Source organism: Sitodiplosis mosellana, unplaced genomic scaffold (assembly GCF_009176505.1).
Source record: "Sitodiplosis mosellana isolate CC-2019 unplaced genomic scaffold, AAFC_SMos_1.0 Smas_scaffold_6226, whole genome shotgun sequence".
NCBI classification, from domain to species: domain Eukaryota; kingdom Metazoa; phylum Arthropoda; class Insecta; order Diptera; family Cecidomyiidae; genus Sitodiplosis; species Sitodiplosis mosellana.
Window position 1 is genome coordinate 2,069,724 of NW_022601467.1, and position 8,734 is coordinate 2,078,457.

The following is an 8,734-nucleotide window of genomic DNA, read 5'->3' on the forward strand; positions in this document are numbered from 1 at the left end:
ACCAAATTGGCAATTGGTATCCGGTTAAGTTGCAAAGTCAATTGCACGTTTGAAATTTGAGAATGTTCCCACCGTATCGAATGTTTTTGCAACCATACCATGACCATAAAACAGATACAATAGAATCAATTGCTTATTTATCTATTTTCGCACGGCTTGATTCAGTCTCATATCTACAAAATATATGTATGATATTAAGAGGGAAAGTGGCATCACCCGAAAATTACTATTAGACATTTATCACTGCATTCGCTCCAGTTTATCGACATTCATTGTATCGATTGTGTTTGTTTGCCGGTAGACAAACAAGTGTGTGCGTGTGCGCTACGTGTGCGTCTTCTACCAGAATTGTTAAAATATTTCATGTTTCTATGTTTTGTGTGTGTGTGTGTGTGTGTGCTTTTCTTTATTTCATTCTCACTCTCCGTTCGTTGTTTATTTTCACTGAAGTTTCGCTATTTGAACGTGACACGTGTTGGCCCAACGATACGATCTACGTCGACAGATTAGCTGTTGCGGAAAAGTGATCCCTATTTAATATACATACGCCTTTCGACTGCACTTTTTTTCTCTCTTTGAACAAATAAATAAATGAATATTTGTTACATTCAAACGGATACATGTGCATTTCAATGCACATTTACAACACCGTTCAATGTTCACGTGCCGTGGATTTTCATAAGCGTGCATCACATTTTGCTGTTTAAATAAAACCGAAGCGAATAGTTTACGGGAATGTTTTTTTTCCATTCGGCTGTCTCGATATCATTGCTCAATTTATTAGTGAAGTATTAACATTAAATGAAATTTCAAGCGAAAAAAAGTGAACATTTCTTTTTGGAACAAAATGAATTTCAAGAAAAAAAAAGAGACGATTCTCACAATAAAACGAATATTATGTATCTGTGGTGAGAATGCTGAAGCTAATAAGAATGTCTATTTATGCTTTTTAAATATTTAAAGTGTACTTCGATGCTCTGCAAAACTCAGCAGCAGGTCTTTGGGTATTGATAACTGAAATTAGCTCACTTAACCGATGATAAAATTGCCTTTTAATACAGATGTTCTTTACAATTGCAATCTAAACACAATCAAATCGCATACACACAACACAAGAACGAATCGCATCGTAAACGAGAGAATGTTGAAATCATTTGTGAACAAAAACGAAAATAACCAACAGAGACAAATCATTACATATACTTGATTCTCAAGTATAACAAACATTAAATCGAACATCTGCGCGGTTCACCATTCAAAGGATTCGAAAGGTGAAACGACATATCCGAATTAGAGAATGCATTTGTATCACTGATGACGTGAATTAAATTGCAGAACTCAACAGATAATGAATTTTGTATTTATTTGGATTTTGCCACAGTTCCTCTTTTATCTGTCTCTTTCGCTTCATCTTCACTCTCATTCGGATGCTCCGTAACTCCATATGGATTGAACATGTTTCGAATTCATTTCAAGTTTTTACCCATGACGATACGTGAAGCTAAGGTTTTAAAAAGTAACCACAATCCACATCGTATTTTTTTTTTTTTCAGTTTATTTTCGTGTAATAACGCACTTGAGCACGGTATTTGGATAGGGATGCGCAACTCATATACCCATTCATACATATGTCATTTGATATTCAATAACTCATATGCTCAATTCACTTTTGGTCCTAGTTTTTTTTTGTTCGTTGGCTTTCTCTCTTTCTTTTGCTCGGTTGTTTCAAGTACTTGATCAACAACTGCACTCACACACACAAAAAACTTGTAAACTACCACCAAGAAGGCCAATTAGTTGGGGTTAAACCAAAACTAGAATAAATATTTGGATTCGGATGCAAAAATAAAGTTATGAAAAAAAAACGATTCTATCTGCTGTGAACAAAAACGGCTTGAGCACGGGAATATTGATGATTGCGCTTGACTGAAACTTCTAGTGCTTTGCACATATCGTTTAACTATATTTTATGTACATTTCCACTCAAGAGTTGAGAGTTCGGGTTTTCTCTCTCTCTCTCTCTCTCTCTCTCTCTTCTCTCTATTCAATACAAGTGTAAAACATGAAAACGATGACTTTTTTCGGTATGCACATAACGGTAGCATTGCAGTTTTTATCTGCGCTAATGTTTTGGTACGGATGATTTCTATTTCTTTCTTTTTTTGTGTATGTTCACTTTCATATTTCGATCCAATGGTACTTTGCGCTGCATTTTTTTCCGTTCATTATATGATCAATTGAACAACCCCATTATTTACTGCTTACAGTAAATTCCATTCTATTTACCATTGTATGCCAAGTCATCTTCAAACTCGACAGAAATGGACATTTTCAACATTGTTTGCGAACTTTTGCCGTCGGATGTATGCAGACAACGTTCCGTGAGGATGATCGAGTGAAAAGAGGCGAAGATGAAGGGATTATTATGAGCAACCGAATTTAATCTTCGACGGATAAACGCGCCATTGTTTAAAGACACTAGATAATTCCACCTATTTTTTTGTGTCGTTCCTCCATTCCGTTCTCTCTAATTGTAAATAAAGAGGGTAAGCACTGAGCAATTCACTCCTGGATCAAATACCATATTTGACTGTGTGTGTTTGCCCATCGTATTTATTTATATCTCAATAGACTTTTTCATGCTGGCTAATCCTCCATCCATGGAATCGAGCCGAATTGCTTTCGCCACAACATCCGCATTCGCAATGTTTTCGTGTTTCGGTTTATTTATCGACGAATTCAATTGTCGATATGTCTGAGAGTGAAAATGTGGGAGAAGCGAAAATAAAATGAAGACGAAAGCAAGCACAAAGTTCGACAATTGTTTTTCTTTCACTTTTTCTTTTTCTTGTGCCAGAGAAAAAACGGAAGACGGAAAATAGCAAACACGAATGCAGATTAAATGGAGTGATCGATGTTCAACGTATTTACGATTGGCAACGGCAACTATGAATTTCTTTATGCGGAACACACGGCACAACATAAGGTTAAGCCTTGCGAATGCCATTGAAAATATTTGGTGCACACCGAGCAGCAGCAACAGCACCAGCATCAATAGCACAGTGTAGAGCATCGTAAAGAATGAGCTACAATCAAATCCATCAACCCAAAAATCTGCCTCTCTGTCGGTCGGTCGATCGATCTCATTCACACTCGCTAGCGCTCGCTCATTTCCACACAATGCACACACATACACAGTACATACACACCGTCCGTACAATAATTCTACATTTTACCACCTGGTGAGTGAGAGCGAGCGAGCGAGCTGCCAAGAAAACTATGGCACGTTACAATGTTTACCATGCATACGCTATTAACATACATTAGAATTCGCACGTTTAATACCACCGTATGATATAGACTCGCATCTATATGAAGCGCAGCGGCACAGAGTCAAAGCGAGTGCCGAATATAGAGTTCACCCCACGCGATTTAATCTATTGTTTCAATGCGCATAAAATGAAAATAAAAAAGGACTTACATTTTTGATCTTCGAAAGGCGGCACGGCACACGTCGATTATTTAATATATTTTCAGAAATATCACCTTATGAACGGCGTCAAAACATCAAAAGGCGCCAAGGAGCGAGATCAGACTCTTTGTAATGGTGCTGCTGACAACGACGATGACGACAACGCCGATGGTTGATGAAGCGCCCGTGCAAAAAAGTATTGACTGAACATTCTGAAAGGGAAAAGGTATTTAGGAATTGAAATGGACTCTGAAATCGGTCTGATGACGACATCCAAATCAATTTAAAACATACCGGATGATGAACAAAAACTTATTCATGCGCCTAACACGGCGCCCGAGCCATACGTGATCCGTGTGAAATTTTCAACTTTATACACGCTCCGTTATCCACTTTATTTTCGTTTGATTTTTTGTTCTCTTTTTATCGATATAGTAACTTGTGCAACAGATAAAATAATCTTTGTAGTTTGATTGTTGTCATTGCTGGCCCGGTGTTTGCATGTGGAGCATTTGATGGTATCGATATATCGTTCACATGCATCACAAACATTATACCGGCTAACAATTAAAGTGTAAACAAATAGTTGCATTGTTTGTCAACAATGAAAATACCCGTAACGCGTTCACACACAGCAAACGTTCGCACTATCCCATGCACTCACTCTCTCATTTCATTTAGTCGATCCTTGTTGTTGCTTTTGTATGTTATCGTCCTAATCTACAGCTCTAGTCATTGTTTGAAGTATTTTAAATAAGAGCAAAAGAGAGTGTGTTCGGAACGCATCTTGATGACACAACGATTATGTTTGTTTACCGATTGAAGCGCAAATCGCCCATCGAAATGGGAAAATAATTTATAATGTGGCTTCTTAACCATCGACATTTTCGGGCAAACAGGGATAAATATTAATATCAATTTCAGGGAAAATTGTTTATTAAGTTGAGGCACGCGTCACGATTTAACATTTGATAAAAGTGTTTTTTACACGGCTTACGCGCACATGCACACGTTGCCCGCTCTGGTGATTTTAAAACACTAGGGTTGAAAATGTAAACAATAAATCTTTACACCATGGAAACTATTGATTAGATCTTTGACAAAAATTGGACACACGATTCCCATTGTTCGGAACAAAGTTATTTTTTTGTTCGATCATCTGATTGCTTTTTGAAATAAGAAAACAACTCTTCAAAAAACGTCAACATGGAAAAAATCAATTTTGATGCTATGGACAGACATCGTTCCGATTTATTTCCGCTTCGTTTTGTCTTGTTAGATTTCAAATTGGTAAATGGATCGTATATCAAGTTTGTTTCGGCAAAAAAAGGACCAAAACGAATGGAATTCGGTAGGCGCGTTATTCAGTGCCGTGACGTAATCGGTGTAAAATAAACGAATGACAATTTTTACTTGTAAAATGCGTGGAAAAAATGCGCGACCAATTTCTCTTTCTTTTTTCCGCTTGAATCACATAGTAGCACAATAACACTGATGGCTCTAAATTCGTTCCGCTCGCAATTATTCCGTTCGTACGAAGCGAACACTTGTTACTGGCACTAGTTACATCGGAAAAATGAAATTCGAAACTAGAATTCAGCTTACAGTGACAGGCTCTACCGTTCATTTTATGAACACAACTACGAAGCAGACTTACGTTAATCAATGTAAACATTGCAAATTCCCAGACCAAAAAACCAAAAAAGAACTCCAAAATGTTTCGTTCAATATTTACCGTTTTTGTTTGATAATTTCACAAGAACGTTATACAAAATAAATATTTTCTATTTGAATAAGACATAGAAAGAAAATACGAGTATTTTGTTTTTGTTTTGACAATTTATCAAAAAAGTGAGATTCCCAATCGACGAGTGTGGTTCCAACGAAATAGTAGTGAAATTCGAGGAAATTCAGTATTTGATGTCATCGTCTCTGTTTCCATCGTCGTCAGCGTGTCAGCATCATCAGCGGCTTAATCACCTAATAATATTTTGTTTGTATGCTGGGCACACGATCAACCATCTGTGCAATGTATATGTATATATACACGCTACGCGCGCGCATTTTTCACTGAATGTCGGTGTCGCACAATTTGCTCTTTGTCATTTTACTTCAGCATACAAACACTATTGTTATTTAAATTTTGCTATGTGTATGTTGTTGCTGCTGTTTTTTTTCGCTCCCTCAGTCGTCTTCTCTTGCTCCGGGTGCAACACATTCCTTCTTGATAGTGATGGCCACCCAAAGTCATTCCGCCTTGCCAAACATATGCACGAGGTGACTATAATCGGGTAACAAGTGTTGCACAGCCGATCCGATCATCGTTCTCTCTATCTTTCATTCTAACCCCCTATTCCGGACGACGACTAAGGAAAAAAAAACAATTTTGACGTCAGCTTAATCTGGCGTATAATATCGGTCATGAAGGAAACAAGCAGAGAGAGAGAGAGAGAGAGTGAGGCATGCACGCATATATATATCGAATGAAAATGCGGCACACGGAGGGCAACAACACGACGCACAACATAAAATATAATATATTGCCGAAATCAATGACTCAACATTTAATCGCTGTGCCAAAGACTTGGCCGATCAAAGTTTAAAAGGTAACACGGGAGGGAAACTCTTGTCTGGAAAATCAATTAATTGTGACTTTTAGCGAACCGTTTAGCATTGTGTGCACTTGGTTTTCCTTTTCTCTCTCTCTCTCTCTCTCTTTCTCTTTCCTTCTCTTTCCTTCTCTTTCCACATTTTACATGATGCAAATAAGTCAAGGAAAAAAATTACCGAAAATGTATCGCACTATGTACGTCAATCGTTATTTTAAATGAGCTATAATATTCAGGAGCTCCTGTAAGTAACCCATTTTCAGCAGAATCGATGGATGAATGAATTAACGAAGAAAAAGGAATTCCCGCAAAAATACGAGCTTTACTTTGAAAACCACAATAATTAACCATGGTTAAATCGACGCACGTTTACATTTCAGCACATGGCATACAACAGCAGTATCTAAAAATAATCGCGTGATCACGAGGCTGCTAGAGATTTATTTGTGCGTGAAAACATGATAAAACAAAATGACGGAAAACGGATATCCTTGAAGATGTTTGAAAACGAATTTAGAATTTTCACAACGACAACGGCGTGCATTTGTTCAGCAGTGTTTACAAGGAAAAGGATTTGCGATGATGCTCAACCGAATTATGTCAAATGAATGTGTAACTCCGGTGCGTTACTTGAGACAAGAGTCAACATAATCAAACATCAAATGCACACAAAAACACACGACTTGGTGTGAATGATTGTACAGCAAAGACAATCATTCACATGGATGTTCCTCTGCTTGCTCGCTCGCAATCTCCATCGTCATAAACCAACTCAAGCCGATTCATTTGAAATTCAACAAATTCCGTCAAAGTATAAACCATACTACCGTTTCGAATTTGCGTTGAATGCTTGCTTGCCTCAGTTTGAATTGTACTTTCGGCAATTTTACTAATATTTGGATGACTTTTCGAAAAGTTTTGAAAAAGTGTGCTTTGTGGTTGTTTGTGATAAACTCTCGTTCAACCACCAAATGAAACATGAGAAGTTTCTATGTGCGAATGGAGAAGCGCCTGCCGATCGGATAAAAACAATGGAGCAACGCTACCACTTGCGATGTGTCTGACTGAAGTCATTTGGTGTTTTCGTTGTCAATGGGGTTTTCAGTGGATCCAATTTTGGCATTTCGATATTTTGTATACATTTGTAGGCATTGTGTGTATATCATTTGGGTGAAAGGTAATAGTGGTTATGCACTTGGCAGGCATGTATGTAATAGGTGAGCCACCGACAAAATTGAATCATACAAATCAGAAATGGCAAAAGTTGCTCCGATTTCGTGAATGCTGCAAATTCTTTTTGTTCATCCATCGTGAATGATTTGCTTTCTGTTTTCGTGCGCTTTTGTTTCCTTGAGATATTTGCAGTTATTGTCTGTAGCAGGCGACGACTTGGAATCGGATTATTCTTGCCAGATACTCAACATTTGTTCAATATTTATCCTATTTTATATTCACTCACTCACATGCTTACTGACGCCATTCACCGTTTTATTTGACATTAACTATTTCGAGCTATTTCGAGAAAAGTTACGATATGCCGAGGCGGATTGTGAAAATTGAATGTGTGAGCGAGTGAGTGTGTCGCATGCGATACACCATGCATACGTATATATTTGTATGCTGCATCGTTTTTGTTATAGTTTGCACGTGGTATGTGCTTGCGAACCATAAAAATAAATTCTACGAATTGTAATGTGTTAATAGCAAGCGAGTGAATGAGTGAGCGCGATGCAATGCATGGTTTTGGTTTCGCATGTGTCACATGTGAGTTAGAAGTTCGTAAATATCCCATGCTCCAAATAATTGTACAAGTGTTCTGCGAATATTTAGTTACGAAAATGTACCGACGGTCTGTTGAATGTATAAAAGAAGAGAGAGAGAGAGAGAGAGAGAGAGATGGAGAAAGAAAGAAAGGCCCACAGAGTAACGTTTATGATGTCAAAGGAATCGAAGAAAACAATAACCATCGGTTGCAATTACAAAAAGGCAAAATCAACGCAGAAAATACAATTAGAACTTGCACATGATTTCTGTTCCGAGATGAAATTCATCCATATCATTAAGGCAAGGACTATGTACGCCAAAAACAGCATACAAAAAAAACAACACCAATGGATCGACCCTTGTTGCGCTTAAAACTCAGTTTGCTGCTGCTACTGTGTTATGCGGTGGTGTGTTGTGCACAGCTACTACAGCCGATGCCTGATGCCAAGGCGCGCATAGTTCATAAATATTTATGTCGATTTTTTTTGTATTTTTTCCAATCCATTCAATGCTAAACCAAGCTAAAAAGCTAAAAACACGAACACATCCCATCGTTTACACATTTCGTACAATCATGCACAGTAGCACATTCTCTCTGCCATATCTCGGATACTCTTGGTCGGCCGGTCGGTGCGTTATATCTACATGCTAATCGGTGCACATAGAAGCGCGCGGCGTACACATAATATTTCACCTAATCGTTTTGTGTGAAGCGTAAAAATTGTAGTAGAAAGTGAACGAGACAACGTTAGAAACGGATGAATGTGGGGAGAGAGAAAGCGAGAGTCGGTTGTAAGGCGCAAAACAGCAAAACCGATTTGGTAAAAAAGAAAAATATCAACAACATCCTATGAAAAATATTCACCCTGCTTTACGGCAATCTAAGCAT